Consider the following 17,861-nt stretch of genomic DNA (forward strand, 5'->3'; position numbering starts at 1 on the left):
TGACTTTTCTCTTCTTATTTTATATTATTCTATGATACATCAAATTTAATGTTTACATTTACAATAATCTTTCATAGTGCAAAGAAAACAGAAGTGTGGCTAATAGACTCTAATTATAATCACTTTTCTAACGTGCAATGTAAGACAAAAAACAAACATACACACAAAAGATTACAGAAAAGAACAAATCTCTTTGCTTAGTGAATGAACAGTAACATTTCCACCCTGTTACACCACACAGACAGAGGCATACACCTCCCAATGTCTTTAAACTTAATAGCTTCCAGCTGTTGAAATATACTGGCAAGTGCACATTGCTCGCTGAGCAGGGTATTGTGCGCAGCATATGTGCGTGTATCGCGTGTGCACACGAGGCTTTGTACATTGTGTGGGGTTTGCATGTGTGGCATGTAACTACACCCATGGGGTAGCACGTCCTGACTGCACGTGGTATAGATGGCTGTCATCAGTGCCGTGTGCACCGTGTAAGGGCTGCAAAGGGCGGAGTATGTACACAGCTGTGTTTATGGTGTTCCTGCATGATGCTATCATGTGCAGAGCCAGAGGCCAGGCCTCCCTGCCTGCCCTCCCCCCCACACCCATGGGGGGGGGCGGGAACGGGACTCCCCTCCCCCCACACTGCAGCAGAACACCAGCTGCTCTCCCTGAAACGCGACGCCTGAGGCCTCCTTTCCCCAAACCAGTTCCAGTAGGAGGCGGCGGGACACAACACCCGGACCGGATTTCTGACTGAAGGCGGATCTACCGCCCCGCTCCAGGGAGCGGCCGGCTTCGCAGATTCCATGCTGCTCTGCGGCGATTGACCGCGGCTCCGGGTTTTGCCTCGGCTGCCAAAACGCAGGCAGGCTCCAGGTCCAGGACCTCTGCTTGGAATCCAGTGCGGCGCTTCCAGCCAGCCCCGGTGCGGCAGTCGCCACCTCAGCAGCAGCTGCTGTCTCAGCCAGCTCAACAAACCAGTCCAGACCGGCTCAGGCTGGCCCAGGCCGGATTCATGGGCCGAGGAGCCAGCCCCGCCCCCGCCTCCCAGGAGTCCCAGGCTGTCCCCTCTCACCTCATGATAGAGCCTCGTCCCGTCCCCCCCAAACAGCAGCCCCTGAACCTCCTGTGCCCCTCCAGATACACAGAGCCCCTGTAACCCCGATACACAGCACCCCGTACCCTTCCCCAGATACACTCACAGCGCCCCTGTAACCCCGATACACAGCACCCCGTACCCCTCCCCAGATACACTCACAGCGCCCCTGTAACCCCGATACACAGCACCCCGTACCCCTCCCCAGATACACAGCACCCCGTACCCCTCCCCAGGTACACTCACAGCGCCCCTGTAACCCCGATACACAGCACCCCGTACCCCTCCCCAGGTACACTCACAGCGCCCCTGTAACCCCGATACACAGCACCCCGTACCCCTCCCCAGGTACACTCACAGCGCCCCTGTAACCCCGATACACAGCACCCCGTACCCCTCCCCAGATACACTCACAGCGCCCCTGTAACCCCGATACACAGCACCCCGTACCCCTCCCCAGATACACTCACAGCGCCCCTGTAACCCCGATACACAGCACCCCGTACCCCTCCCCAGATACACTCACAGCGCCCCTGTAACCCCGATACACAGCACCCCGTACCCCTCCCCAGATACACTCACAGCACCCCTGATACACAGCACCCCGTACCCCTCCCCAGATACACACACAGCGCCCCTGTAACCCCAATACACAGCACCCCTGTACCCCTCCCCAGATACACTCACAGCACCCCTGTAACCCCGATACACAGCACCCCGTACCCCTCCCCAGGTACACACACAGCACCCCTGATACACAGCACCCCGTACCCCTCCCCAGGTACACACACAGCGCCCCTGTAACCCCGATACACAGCACCCCGTACCCCTCCCCAGGTACACACACAGCGCCCCTGTAACCCCGCTACACAGCACCCCGTACCCCTCCCCAGGTACACACACAGCGCCCCTGTAACCCCCGCTACACAGCACCCCGTACCCCTCCCCAGGTACACACACAGCGCCCCTGTAACCCCCGCTACACAGCACCCCGTACCCCTCCCCAGATACACACACAGCGCCCCTGTAACCCCCGATACACAGCACCCCGTACCCCTCCCCAGATACACACACAGCGCCCCTGTAACCCCCGATACACAGCACCCCTGTACCCCTCCCCAGATACACACACAGCGCCCCTGTAACCCCGATACACAGCAACCCTGTACCCCTCCCCAGATACACACACAGCGCCCCTGTAACCCCGATACACAGCACCCCTGTACCCCTCCCCAGATACACACACAGCGCCCCTCTAACCCCGATACACAGCACCCTGTACCCCTCCCCAGGTACACACACAGCGCCCCTGTAACCCCCGATACACATCACCCCTGTACCCCTCCCCAGATACACAGCACCCCTGTACCCCTCCCCAGATACACACACAGCGCCCCTGATACATAGCACCCCGTACCCCTCCCCAGATACACACACAGCGCCCCTCTAACCCCGATACACAGCACCCTGTACCCCTCCCCAGGTACACACACAGCGCCCCTGTAACCCCTGATACACATCACCCCTGTACCCCTCCCCAGATACACACACAGCGCCCCTGTAACCCCCGATACACAGCACCCCTGTACCCCTCTCCAGATACACACAGCGCCCCTGTAACTCCGATACACAGCACCCCTGTACCCCTCCCCAGATACACACACAGCGCCCCTGTAACCCCGATACACAGCACCCCGTACCCCTCCCCAGATACACACACAGCGCCCTGTGACCCCGGTACACAGCACCCCTGTACCCCTCCCCAGATACACACACAGCGCCCCTGTAACCCCGATACACAGCACCCCTGTACCCCTCCCCAGATACACACACAGCGCCCCTGTAACCCCGATACACAGCACCCCTGTACCCCTCCCCAGATACACACACAGCGCCCCTGTGACCCTGATACACAGCACCCCTGTACCCCTCCCCAGATACACACACAGCGCCCCTGTAACCCCGATACACAGCACCCCTGTACCCCTCCCCAGATACACACACAGCGTCCCTGTAACCCCGATACACAGCACCCCTGTACCCCTCCCCAGATACACACAGCGCCCCTGTAACCCCGATACACAGCACCCCGTACCCCTCCCCAGATACACACACAGCACCCCTGTAACCCCGATACACAGCACCCCTGTACCCCTCCCCAGATACACACACAGCACCCCTGATACACAGCACCCCGTACCCCTCCCCAGATACACACACAGCGCCCCTGTAACCCCGATACACAGCACCCCTGTACCCCTCCCCAGATACACACACAGCACCCCTGTAGCCCCAATACACAGCACCCCTGTACCCCTCCCCAGATACACACACAGCACCCCTGTAGCCCCAATACACAGCACCCCTCTACCCCCCAGATACACACACAGCACCCCTGTACCCCTACAGAGACACACAGAGCCCCTGGAACCCCAAGATACACACAGCACCCCTGTACACCCCTACAGAGACATATGGTGCCCCTGTACTCCCCCACAGAGACACACAGAGCCCCTGGAACCCCAAGATACACACAGCACCCCTGTACACCCCTACAGAGACATATGGTGCCCCTGTACTCCCCCACAGAGACACACAGTGCCTCTGTACACCCCTACAGAGACAGCACCCCTGTACCCCCAAGACACACAGCGCCCCTGTATCCCCACCACAGAGACACACAGCGCCCTCTTCCCTCTATACTTCCCAACTACGCAGTGCACCCTGTCCCTCCCAACCAGAGACAGTCACTGCACTCTGCCCTCAACTACAGACACACAACATACCTGCCCTCTATCACAGAGGCACACAGTGCCCCATCCCTTGTCCTAAACCACAGACCCACTGCACCCTGTGCCCCTGCACTCTGCAACCAGAGACATACACTGTACTCTGCTCCCTGTACCCCCCAACCAGACACAGTACTCCCTGCCACTTGTACCTCAAACCACGGACACACAGCGCCCCTGTCCCCCAACCATAGAGACACACAGCACACACCCTGCTTCCCAGTATTCACCAATCACAGTACCCTGCCTCCTTCCCCCATGACAGAAACTTTGCACCCTGCCCCCCACCCCAGTACTCCCCAATCACACAGAGTGCATTCTTCCCCACCCTGTACCCTCATAATCACAGAGACACAGTGCATCCTGCCCCCTCTGTATCCCCACATCTTTTCTGTACCCCCCCCCAATCACAAGTGATACAGTGCACCCCCCTCTTGTAGCCCTCCCCTTGTCATGGCCAAAAAAGAGATATATGGGGAAAGCACCTGCAGAGAGCTTAGTGTACTGAGTGGGGAGATGGGGATGGGGAGTATATATTTGGGGGGCTGCAGCCCCACAGAAACTGCTGCTTTGGGGAGGTTGGAGGATGGACTTCACTCTGCAGACCTGCTCCTGCAGCAGCAGCATCCAGAGAAAAGAGGAAACACTGCAACTAGCCCAGTGGGACCCTGTGGGCTGCCAGATTGTTGGGATTATGGCTAGCTGCCAAGACAGAGTTACTGTGGCTGTGGTGGGGTGTGGCGCTAAATATGCCTTAGTCCTCAATGAAGCTATACTATTTCCACTAACTTTAGCGGGAGGCTTGTGTGTCACAATTACCAACTTCAGGGGAATATGCACCCATATCTGACGTCCACAGATCTTAAAAATGGAGCATGTGTGTGTGCATGGCACTCTCACATCCTCTGAGTGGGAGAAGGGTGTGAGAACATGGACCACCCCCACTGACCGTGGTAAATACATGTAGGTGCAGCACTCCCCTGATCTTAGCAGGGAAAGAGGTGCGAGTAAACTTGCGTGTGCCACTCCCACCAGCCTCAGGGGTGTGAATGGGCATGCATGAGCTAGTCCCCCTGACCTCAGAGTGTGAATACTAGAGCTAGCCAAAACACAGTTTCTGCTTTGCAGGATGTTTTGATATTTCAAATTTTGTTTTTGTTTTGAATTGGAACAAAAACAATTTTTTCAGTTTCTTTTAGCTCCACAGCAGGGATTCTCAGGGCTTCCAGGCTCCCTGCCACAGAGTCAGGGCACAGAGGCCTTTTAGACTTCCAGCTCCAAGGCAGGCAGTGTGGAAGCCCTAGCATGCTGGGACCATCTGGACCCATAGACCCTAGAACTCTGGATTTGCAGACCCAGGAAATTGGCATGGCAGGGCTGCTCTGGACTTGGTAGTCTGCATGGTGGGGTTGCTCCAGAACTGTGGACCCTGCTTGTGATTTGACAAAAGTTTGTCAAATCCAAACTGTTTTTGTGAGACATTTCAGTTTTGACAGACCAGCATTTTCTGACCAAACTTCGGTCAGAAAACTTCTGTGAATTCATGAAGTCTAGTGAATTCATGTGCAGATTTCACTCCCACCAACCACAGGGGAGCAGTGGACATGTACAAAGGCAAAATTTGGCCTTGAATGCATGAATTCAGTTGAACAAAGTTATGGACTTAGACAGTTTTATTTAATTGTGGGGAGAGGGAATCAAACTAATTTTACTAGCATCTGTTTTAGGAGTATGTTAGAGCCATTTTATAAAATGGGAGGAGTACAGTGCTCCTCTGCAAACTAGATAGGTCTGGCTCAACCCTTAAACAGAGATGATTTAGTAAGATAAGGAGAAATGTGTCACTTTAACTTCACAACAGGGCTTATATAAGCCAACTGTCTCTGCGGGGGACAGTCCCTTTTTAGTCAAAATATTTCCCTTCCCCCAGCATAAAGTTTTCCCACTCTAATGTTTTTCAGTGGAGTTAAAAAAGTGTGTCTCTAATTTCTCCCATTTTCACAGTCTCACCACTTTCCTATTTATAGCTTTCAAAATATTGGCTGGTCTGGCTCAGATTCTTAGAGCTAGGGTTACCAGATAGCAACTGTGAAAAAATGGGACGGGGGTGGGGGGTAACAGGCGCCTATATAAGAAAAAGTCCCAAAAAATGGTACTGTCCCTTTAAAAACGGGACAGATGGTCACCCTACTTAGAGCCCAATCTCTAAGGACACAGCTACATTAGAGAGTTTACAGAGGTACCACTGCACTGCTGTAAGCTCTCTAACGTAGCTGGTCTAAGCTGACGGGAGAGGGCTTTCCCATCAGCTTAACCACTCCAGGCCCTGCAAATGACAGTAGCTATGTCAGCGGGAGAAGCTCTCCCGCCAACATAGTGCTGTCCACACCAATGCTTATGTGGGTGTAATTTATGTCGTGACATAAATTATGCTGATATAAACTGTAGTGTAGACAGAAAATCTTTCTCACTCTGTGGTCAGATCTCCTCTGATATAAACTAGGGAAGGACTGGGATATTTGCTTGTAACTACAGGGAGTAGGGAAAGAAACAAAAACCTCAGAAATGTGGGGAATTAGAAGAACATGTTATGTTGCAACTGGATACACATTGCTTTGTATCTGGCATCTCCTGTCTGAGTGATCTGAAAAGGGCCTGAAAAGATCCTGCATGAAGAATATGAAACATTGTGCTGCAGTTAGGGCGAAGCACGACCCGTCTAGGTCTTTGATATTTTCATTTGTCTCCCTCTGCTGGTCAAAAGCAGCTATTTTCTCCGCAAACAAAAATGGTTTATGGACTTTTGTGTGTACATGTGGGCGCATCTCGCTGAGTTTTGTATCGGTGTCTGTGCACATGTAGCTCTGTATATGTTCCTGAGCATATGTAAATTTGTCTGTTTGTGTTTCCATATGTGCGTGTGTTGTCTGTGCATGCCACAGGTTAATTAAATATTAACTATTTAAAATTCCCTTCCGGAATCCTGAACTAGAAACATAAAACTTACCATACCTCAGAAAACCAGCCAGGGGAAAATTGTAACTGGAGTGTTCTGTTTCAGTCAAGCACAACACACTGGAGTGATGCCAGATATAGCAGAGGCGAGAGGTGGATATATTCATTGTTTTAAGAGGCTGAGAGTCGGTTGGGGGAATACTGGATAAAGTCATGTAGAGCCAGTTTGGCAAACTTGGTATTGAGCTACCCAGGAGAGTGATCACCCACCATGTGACATAAGATGCTGCAGAACTGCCAACTTTTACTTTATGCTTTAGTGAGTCGTATAAATAATACATACGTTTTTAATAATTTCAGAATGAATTTAGTGCTCATGTATGAGAGAGGCTGTGTCCCCAGAGAGGCTCCCTTCCACCCTGGCTGGGCAGATAGTTTGAGAGATTCCTAGCCCAGCTCTGACACTGCCCTTTATTCCTGACCTGCAGTATCTCCTACTATTCCAATTCTTCCCACTTACTCCAATTCTGGCAATTCAGCTCAGTCCCACTTCCTGACCTGCAGCACCCCCTGCTATTTTATTTCTGGTTTCTGCCCATCCTTAGCTGTGCACTGCACTCATAACCTGTAGAGCGCGATGGTATTCCATTCCTGGGCAGCCCTACCCAGCTCTCAGTACAGTACCTCAGCTGTTATCTGGGGAACACTTGCTATTCAAGGCCGGAGTTCTACAGAGCTCTGTCAGCGCACCACAGTCCTGACATCCATGATCTTGATATTCCAGCCATGTACTTTTCATGGACAAATGCTGCTAGTTTTGCCAAATTATGAGATGGTTTTTAAGGTGAAAATTATTAATGAGGACTAGAAGAAAGACATTCCAAGCTCATTTGACTTATGACCTAGGCAAGAATTTGTATCTGTTGTCTATTTCAAAGTTTAACAGTTAAATAGCCCACTGTACTACCCAGCTCCCGTCTTTTGCCTGTTCCCTTACCCATAGGCGCTGACTTCTACTGGTGCTGGTGGGTGCTCGACCCCACTCTTCCCCCTGCCCCCATTCCAACCCCTTCCCCAAAGTCCCTGCCCCAACTCTGCCCCCTCCCTGCCCCTATTCCGACTCTGATGCTCAGGGCGGGGGCAGCACACAGAGCCTTGTGGCCTCCCCGCCTAGGAGCTGGACCTGCTGGCTGCTTCTGGGTGCAGTGTGGTGCCAGGACAGGTGGGGACTAGCTTGTCTTAGCGCCACAGCACCACCTATCGGACTTTTAACAGCCTGGTCAGCAGTGCTGACCAGAGCTGTCAAGGTCCCTTTTTGACCATGTGTTCCAGTCAAAAACTGGACACTGGATCACCCTAGGCCAGGAGCAGAAAGTAGGCTGCTTTTCCCTCACTGAAGCATTTTGCCGCAGGTTAGTAGTATTGTTAACTTTCCAGCAGGGAAGCATGAGCAATGCTAATTATAGCAAGGGGAAATTGGGAGGGAAAAATAATTTCTTCTATTGTAATTGTATACTTTTAATGCTGTTTGATTTTAGCCAAGCTGTTTTAGTTAAACTGTCTCATCTAGTGTAATTCACCAACTTTTCTTTAAATGTGATAATGGGGAAAGAGTCATATATTTTGCTATTCTCAGCTTTGTATTTTCTTGTAACATATTTAAAAAAAATCTAAATACTTATCTGAATGGTTGGATAATCTGACTAATCTGTAGCTGACTGTAATCTGACTGTTAATCTGTAGCTGACTGGCTAACAGTGATTTCAGCGGAGAAAGTGGAGGAAAGCTGGTTTTGATTCAGCAGACTGTATAAATATGGTGATCAAAGACTAACTGAGACTCAGGTGAACTGAAGCTAAGCTTTTGGGAACTCAGTTTTCTCACTGTGTTTCTGTAACGACTGACCTGTTTAGATTTCATTTGTGTTCTTTATTTAGGTTTATGTATAACTGTGAAGATAATGTATGTGGATTATAAAATAGCCATGTTATGTTGTAAAAGTTAAATTATTATTTGTTTCTTTAGCATAAGATTTTATAAAGTTGTTACTTTATTACATTAATTCCTTTTGGGACTTGATGTGGTGAGGTTGACACTGTGCAATCCTTACTGAAAATCCTTAGAGACTGAATTCTGGGTTTCCAATTGCTTTTCTGTGGGAGTTGGGGTTTATTTAGGCAATGGACAAGGGCAATGAAGTGAACTCTAGCCCATCCAAAGATTACACTTGTATGCACACAGAAGAGAGCAAGAGAGCACAGAGACAGATATAGCTTGGACAAGCATGGTGTGAGGTTCCGACTGTGGGAGAAGCCAAGAAAGGAGTCTTCTGGATGTGGACAAACTGGTTAAAGAGGTTTGGGGCTGTAAGCAAGTAAACTCTCTTATTGTTTGGTTCCTCCTGTGTTCAGGAAAACAGGATTTTATACTATCTTTGTAAATAAACAAGCCTGCATAAATGGTACCAAACTACATCTTCAACTTCTTTTCCCAACTGGAACAACCGACATAGCCCCAAACTGACTAGAAAGGCTAACAATATATTTGGATCTGGTGTGCACAACTGTTTATTTTATGATGAGTAGACAAGATATTGAATGATTATTCAGTCTTCTTCTTACGTGGCATCTCCATTATTGGAGATTTGCAACCAGGGTAGCCTATTCTGTACAATCCTCTGCTAATCTTTGTGGATCCTTTTGGTCCTCCCAGGATACAACATCTTTCAACCAAGATCATCTTTTTTCTGTGTTGTATTCTTCTGCCATCAACTTTTCCCTTCCAGTGTCTAAACATTCATCACCCGCTGAATCTCTTAAAATGTGCTCTGCAAATCAAATCTTTCTTTTCATAAGATCTCTCCAAACCAGACTACTGCTGGATGAAGGCAAAAGTGGGTGGGTGAAGGCGAAAGTGGACTCTTCCAATCATGAGGATCAGGGGAAGGATACATGCTGGGTACCTGCAGGTTTGGAAAACCTGTTTGGGCCAATCTTGAGTGCAGAGACATCAGCGACAATAATGGCCAAGGCATATGGTAAGATCTGGGGGACTGTGGAACCACTTCCCTTTTTATTGCAAAATGTAGCTATTGTAGCACTTTTTACAGGTTTGGGGAAGAGACTTCCAGATTCTCACGGTGTAGGCTACCACCATTAGTGCTTATAAAGGGCAGATGTAGCTTCATATGAAAGCAAAAGTGTCCACTTCTCTTCCTGGTTTACCATTGCCAGCCACCTTCACCCTACCATCTCCCTTCCTACAGCTCTGTGGCAAATGTAATACTATAGCTCTGCAAACTACCGCATTTCAGTTTCCCAATTATTCCTACTCCCCTTCTCCCTACCTTTCCTCTGAGCATTTAATTCATGGGCCCCTGTTCCCAGTCAAGGCAGAAGAGAATGTCTTGGCATGCACAGCATCATCATATAACTTGACCCAAACCAAGAGTAGTGTGAGGAAGGATATTGTAGACATCACACACAGAGCTAGTCAATACATTTTGAATTAAAAAAAAAAGATTAAAAATGGCCTTTTTTCAACAATTAATTTCTTTGCAAAAAAAAGTTGACATTGTAAAAAAATTAATTAATTATTTTTGCAAAAAATTGTGCCTTAAGGTATTTGTATTGAAAATAAATTGATTATTGAAAAATGGTTATCAAAACTTTTCATTTGCATAACTTTTTTTGGGCAACAAAATTTGAATAAAGTGTTCAATTATGTTCTGGAAAAAAACTGGAGAAAAATGTAACAAAGTTTTATAAACAAAAAGAGTGGGTCCATGTGACGGGGTTGGGACTCACCACCATTGTGCCTCCTGCTGGCACATCTGGGAATTAGCTGTCTGTTGCAGAGTGCCCTCTGCCAGTGGTGTCCCGTCCGTCTCTAGCTATCTGTTGGCGTCCGGACCCGTGTTGCTCCCTGCTCGGCAACGTCCACTTCTGGTCACTGCCCTCCAGCAGTGCCCTTTAGTCTGTCCTCATCCTCTTCAGGTGTGTGTGTGTGTGATCAGCAGTTCTTCTCTTTGCCCCAGCTGCAATGACCAACCACACCCCAAAGTCTAACCCCTTTTGGCAGGGGTCTGGTGCAGGGGTCTGGCAGGGGTCTGGTCGTGATGGCCATGCCTAACAGCCAGGTGTAAATACCAAGCCCTCCCTCTACTCTGGGTCCCAAACCAGGGACCCTTTGGTGGCAGCCTTCCTGCCTGCCCTCCTTCTCTCCCTTTGTCCATCTCTCTCCCTGGACCATTTCCCCTTTGCACTGGCTAGGCCCTTTCCTCAGGGCCTGCAGCCTGTCAGGTACTGGGCTGGAGTTCCCTTCTGCTCCCCCAGGGCTCCCCCTGCCCTGCCCTGCCCTGCCCTGCCCTGCCCTGCCCTGCCCTGCCCTGCCCGTCTCCTCACACAACAGACAGACTTTCACCCTCTGAAGGCCTGAGAGAGACTGACTGCCTCTCACCTGGGCAGCCTTTATATAGGGCCTAGCCTGGCCCTGATTGGCTGCCTCTTGCTCAGCCCTGACTAGCTCCCTGCAGGCCCTCTCTGATTGGCTGCCTGTCTGCGCAGCCGCTCTGACCTGCTGTAGCCCAATCTGGCACCGCCCCACCACAGTCCATTTTAAACAAATAGGAGAATTTTAAAATAAAATATGAACCACTGGCATATATGAACCATGTCCAAACTTACTGTTATATTACAAGTGCTGGCCCTGGTGCTGTCTAGCAGCATCTACAAAACATGCAAAGGCAATCACTGCATAATATAATATGTCTTTCGTTTTAATGCAAGATAACAGCAGCATGAGTGTGAGTTAAAGTTTCTATGCCATGCATTTCAAACAGCATGCAAGCCCCTGCAAGGCAATTCATTTATAAGTTTAACGGTTGGAGTTGTGACAACCTGATGGAATGGCAGCTCAGCAAGGTGCCTAGCACAATGTTTATTTTTTTAACGAGTTTAGCCCAATTGTGAACAAACAATTTCACAAAAATCATCATTCTCTATTATTTCTATTAACTTCTCCTGCAAATCATATTTCTCACAACCCCAATGGTAGCCAACAAATAAAGTCCTTCAAATTGCTGAGCAGGTCCAAGGCAACCACTTCGGAAAAAAATGTTACAGGATATTTTGCAGGTTTGCCACCCTGGAACAATTCCTTTCTCTCCCTGAAAGGGATATTCTGCAAGATTTAATATTCAAAAAGTCGGACTCCTCATATTAGGCCTGGTCTACACTACAGAGTTAAATCCACGTCTTACGTCAACCTTAACACTGTAAGCATCTACACTAAAATATAGTTCCCACTGATATAACTTGCCCACTACACTGACTTAATAACTCTACTCTGTGAGACGCATAGTAGTTAAATTGATGTATTTAAGTCGACACATTGTCTGTGTCGACGCTGCGTTGCTTATGTCAACTGTTGCTGCCTTTCAGAAACCATCCCATAATGCCCCACACTGGCAGTTAAATCAGTGCAAGCGCTCCTTGTGAGGATGCACACTGCCAACACAAGGAGCCCGGGATGTATAATTGTAAAACTGATTCAATCACTGCAGTGGTTGTACGTCAACTTAACTTAGGTTGACTTAATTTTGTAGTGTAGATGTGCCCTAAATTTGTTCTGATTATGCTAGGGTGTATTAGTCAGTATTAGGCTCTGGGGCTCCCAGGGTCAGTGATTCTGGGGCAGTCTCACTATCTGGGCCCCAGGGCCAGGGACACACACCAGGGCTTCCAGACTCTTAGGCTGGTTTGGGAATTGGGACCATGTTGAGTCAGCTGACCCAGGACAGTCTGCATGGTGAGATTGCTGCAGGGCTAGCATGGGACCTGTGTGCCATTAGAACCATGCCTGTGATTCAATGAAAGTTCATCAAACCTGGCTTGCTTTTGTGAGACATTTCAGGTACAACAAAGCTGGCATTTTCTGACAAAACTCTGTTTCATCAAAATATTTCCAAGCAGCTCTCTACCCTTTGGTTCCCTGAAATGGACAAACGCTGAGCAGCAGCCCCCTGCAGAGTACCAAAAGTCACTGTGTCTAATATATCACTCTGGACAAAAGGCTATAATAGCAGCTGTAGAATTCAAAATATGAAAATTGATACTTTTAACAAATCCTTTTGCTTTGCTTAGCCTGGGGTGTGTCTGCACTATGACATCTAGCTGCATCATCTCCTTCCAAAAGAAGGCATGCAAGCAGGTGACAAAGGTCCACGTTACTAGTAAATATGTTGCTCAACATACAGACCAAACAGAAAAAGAGCAAGGATGATCCAAAGAAGAATCTGAGAGAGCCTATAGATTCAAGAAGAAATGTAGCTCCTCTTTCACGGTTTGGCTCAAGCCTCCTCCTTGGTGCTTGCTACTTGGAGGGGCTTCTTTCCTCTTCTCACATAAGATGGGTCCTGGGTTCTTTTCTGTGACACCTGGTGCCTCCACCCAAGGTGACTCCTCACTGTGCCTGAGACACAAGGGGTGCTGTCCCTTGGGAAAATGTATAAAACCCGGTACACAACAAACAATAAAGTACATCAATACAAACCCCATCAAAAGAGTGATGCACAATATAACAAAGGTGGACTTTACTAGGAACAGGAAAATAGGATCTAGGGAAGGCTTGGGTTTGGGTTAACTAGTAAGTACTAACATATAAACAAATCAACACAATTTTCACCTCCCAACACTCACTCTTCTCAGCCCTCAGGGCCTTTTCTGGCACCTTCCCAGGCAGGTGGTACCCTAAGGATGAGTCCAGAGACAAACACTGCAGTGATGTGAATGTCAGGAAGCTTAAACAAAAGAAAGAGTCCTCTTATAATGTCTTCTTCACCCCGGGGTGGGGCAGCGTCCTCTTCTGGCTCCCTGGTCTGGAGTCCAGTGTAGGGCTCAGTTGGCTCTTGGTAGCTGGTGCTGTGTCAGATCCCTGCTATGCTGCTCTCCACAGGGATGGAAGTGTCTGACCCATGCACTAGATCCCACAGCTGCTCATAGATTCCCTTTGTGGGGATTGGGAGTTAATCAGAGACTCCCTGAGCTGTTCTGATTCTCTTCCCACAGCTCCCAAACCTCAAAATGGAAACTAAAACCAGTCTCTTAGTGAGCTTTCCCTGCACACTGAGGGGGCGGAGCAGCCCTGGCTCATCACTGATCCAACAAACTGCTTCTCCATATCACCCACATGCAAAAGCCTCCGTATGAGCCTCATCAGGAATTTCTAGTCCATTCTCTCTCCACCCCAACCTCTGGTAGCTATTATTGTTGTAGTTGCTTGGGTAGGACCCCCAAGTGGCTCAGCCCAGAGTTCCAGGATCTAGCAAAATCCAAGTGGAGGTTACAGAAATAAAAGACCAAAGAGAGGAAGGAAAGTTATAGGCAAGAGGACAAGCAGTCCATATGGCAAATGACATGCTGCATTAAATGACAGGGCCGTAACTGGGGTGGGGAGCAGCCGCTCAGGTGCAAAGCTGCAGGGATGGAAAAATAGGGCAGAAAAATGATGAAAAAAAAAGGTAGAGGGGCGCAAATATTCTTGGTCGCCCCAGCTGCTAAAATGCCTAGTTACGGCTCTGTGAAATGAACCTGTGTAAGGAGGACAGGGAGTTCCACACACACCTTTTGGAGGTTTGAGAAAGACTGTACCAAAGGGATTCTGGGATAAATCCACAAGGGAATATCAGGTGTTTGGGCGGGGGACAGTATGAGTTTGAACCCCTTTCTCCCACAATTTGCCTGGGCTTCTGGAGGTATCATGCAATGCTCACTGAAAACCTTTCAGAGTGTAGTAGGCTGGAGAGCTGTTCTAGGAACTGTGGGATACATACCCAGTGCGCATTGCAGCTCAGTCAATTTAGGAGAGTACATCTGTGGGCTCAAGGTAAAAAGGCACATGTTCTTAGAATGATGTAATATGATTAGTGGAGACACAAGTGCTTGTCTTGCACCAACTGAAACATAATATATTGTGTTCTGAGAAAAGTCCTTTAGTGTAGAAAAGGCCTGAGAGATGGTCTGGATAGATGGGTAATTGCTCTTTTTCTTGCTGCTGTGTGCAGTCCTAATTCCGAAGGGATTTCCCTCTTGTTGCTGCCTACTCTGCCACCTTTTAAGGTTAGCAGCATGGGAGAAGACACAGACAATCCAGTGAACTCCCATTTGCAGGGAAGAAACCACGAGGAATGGCACTTGAATCTTGATTGGATTCACACAGAGATGAAGGCTCCTTGATCCTGCATCATATAGTTATATTTCAGGAGAGATAAAGTAGGTATCAGAGAGGACCCAACAAGATTATAAAGCATACAAGACATTCATACAGGAATCCACTGATGACGTGTGGGTCACAAATCAACACAAGATTTTTGTATGAGCTTGTCAATAGGATTAGCTATCTACTGCTGAGAACCACCTTGAAAATCACAGGTGGTATCATCATGAATTGTACATAGTTATATTCTTAACTGCTTTTTATTATTTCCTCATGTCTGGCAGAATTCTTATGGACTTTTGCCTTTAAATGAAATGGCCACCCTCTGCCATTTGTCTCAGTAAAACTGAAACCAAGCTGTCCTTGAGTATAATGACAGCCTTCCCCTACAGCCCTTGCAGGTGGAAGTGAGTCTCACCAAATGTAAATGGTCACTATTTCCACTGGACTAAAACCAGTGTGCTCCTAAGGAAGATGGGCACTTGTTGGGCTCTGGGAAACTGGAAACCGTGAGAGGACAGGGGAATGTGGGCTGCAATAAGGGGACCTGGGAAGCAGCAGGACAATGTGGGAGGTCAAGAGACGGATTAGGAAGGACAGGGGAATGTGTGGAGGCAGAGAGGAGGCTAAGGGAATGTGGGGAGCAAGGAGTGGGGGGGGAGAAGCTATGCATATCTGTCTCCACATTGAGGGAAAGGGTGAATTTTTATGAGCTTGCGCTGTGCAGATCTTTCTATACAGTGCAAGACAATATTATTTTGGGTTTATACCCCAAAGGAGGTGTGCACATGAGTGCTGGGCAGTCTCCGAGCTTATTCCTCCCACACGGAGTGGATCTCAGTGTCTCTGTGTCCATTGGCAGCTGGGTGTGTCCCTACCTGTGTGTGTGTGTGCTGGAGAAGTCTCGAGGGCCTGGCACAGTGGAACAGGGTGAGGAAACCCAGGCTGGTGGAACAGGTGGATGCAGTGGGATCCCCAGCGTATCAGGTGGCATCCCGGATGGTGGTGGTGGGGGGGCTCGTCCCAACCCATCACACATATCTTCCACCTTTTGGTGGGCACTAAGATATAGAGAAGACTTCTGGAAAAAAAAGTGGGGGTTGGCTAAGATTGGATGACCACTATATAGAATTTAGTTGAGTTTGTGTGTTGATTGCCATGTGGCTGTCTAAGACACCTCAGTACAGGGGACATGACTTCTCATCCCTGAGACTGTTTTTAAAGGACTGGGCTTTAATGCTTAACCAAAGGAGGAATATTTATTGAATTTACTTAGGAAATGAATGCTATGAGAGTTGTGAGGACTACCGGTCTGACTTAGAAGTATAATGCTGGGTCTCATTAGGGAAAGCTCCAAACGTCAAATAAGATGCTCCTCTGATTGGATAAAGTACCCATCAGGGGGTTTACTCTAATGATTGTACAACTCCTCCAGGGGTTCAATGAGGGTAGAGTTATAAGGACCAGAATGAAGTTCCAAAGTTGTGATCTATGACCCTGCAGGGTTGGAACAAGGTCAAAGCCTTAAGTAAGCATTTAATTGTGGGATTTGTACAAAACTTCCTTTTCTTGAACATATTGAGAACAATATACTACAAAGACTTGACCTTTTTGCTTGGACAGTCATACACCCACAATAAAGCCCACATGGAAGAACTCATGGGCTATGTTTCACTTGTTTAACATAGGGTTAGTGGTTCTTAAACTGTGGGTCGGGATCCCAAAGTCGGTTGCTACCTCATTTTAATGGGATTACCAGGGCTGGCTTAAACTTGCTGGGGCCCAGGGCTGAAGCTGAAGCCTGAGCCCCGTCACCTGGGGCCAAAGCTGAAGCCCAAGGGCTTCAGCCCTGGGTGTCAGGACTCAGATTAGAGGCCCCCTTCCTGGGGCTGAAGCCCTTGGGCTTTGGCTTTGGTCCCCCTGCCTGAGGTGGTGGGGCTCGGGCTTTGCCTTCCCCCCCACCCCCCCGGGGCTGCAGTAATCAGGCGGGCTCAGAGTTCATTCCGGTGACATTGCACTCCATATGCTTTATGGAAATATGCTTATGAATATGACATAACTGGGATATGCTTTACGCTAAATACCCCTCGTATGGTGTCATTAGAAAGCTTGTAATCTACTAAGTGTGTTCATCCTGTTTGTTTGCATGTATTATTTCTATATGTGGAGTTAGGAAAATAAGATATAAACTTGTATCACTGATGTAAACATATTAAGTGGAGGCCATTAAGGGTGCTCCAGAAACAATCAGTTGTAAATGGCCTTAGTTACTTGAAAGCCTTCCTGTGTATATGTGGGCCAGCCCATGGGGAATGGAGACTAGGGGTCTTACAGCGACATGTGACCATGTCACCTGAAAATGAAATTCATCTTAAATCTGGTACTTTTACATTTAGAAGGAGGGGTGGGGACCCAGAGAGACAAAAGACTCCCGCCTTGTGCCAAAGCTATAAAAGGGGCTGGAGCAGGATAAAAGAGGCTGCCAGTCATGAGAAAGCCCCTGCTTATCATGTGAGATGTCTGCTGGAACTAACAAGGACTGTATCAGGGGAAAGGATTGGGCTCAGACTAGGAAGGAGTCTAGTCTGTGAAAAAAGCTTATTGGAACATCTCTGAGGTAGAGATTTTACCTGTAATCATTTTCTTAATGTATTAGGCTTAGACTTGCATGTTTTTGTTTTATTTTGCTTTGTGACTTACTTTGTTCTGTCTGTTATTACTTGAAACCACTTAAACCCTACTTTTTATACTTAATAAAATCACTTTTGTTTATTAATAAACCCAGAGTAAGTGATTAATACCTGGGGGAG

The sequence above is a fragment of the Lepidochelys kempii genome, chromosome 1 (genome assembly GCF_965140285.1).
Source record: "Lepidochelys kempii isolate rLepKem1 chromosome 1, rLepKem1.hap1, whole genome shotgun sequence".
In the NCBI taxonomy this organism is placed as follows: domain Eukaryota; kingdom Metazoa; phylum Chordata; order Testudines; family Cheloniidae; genus Lepidochelys; species Lepidochelys kempii.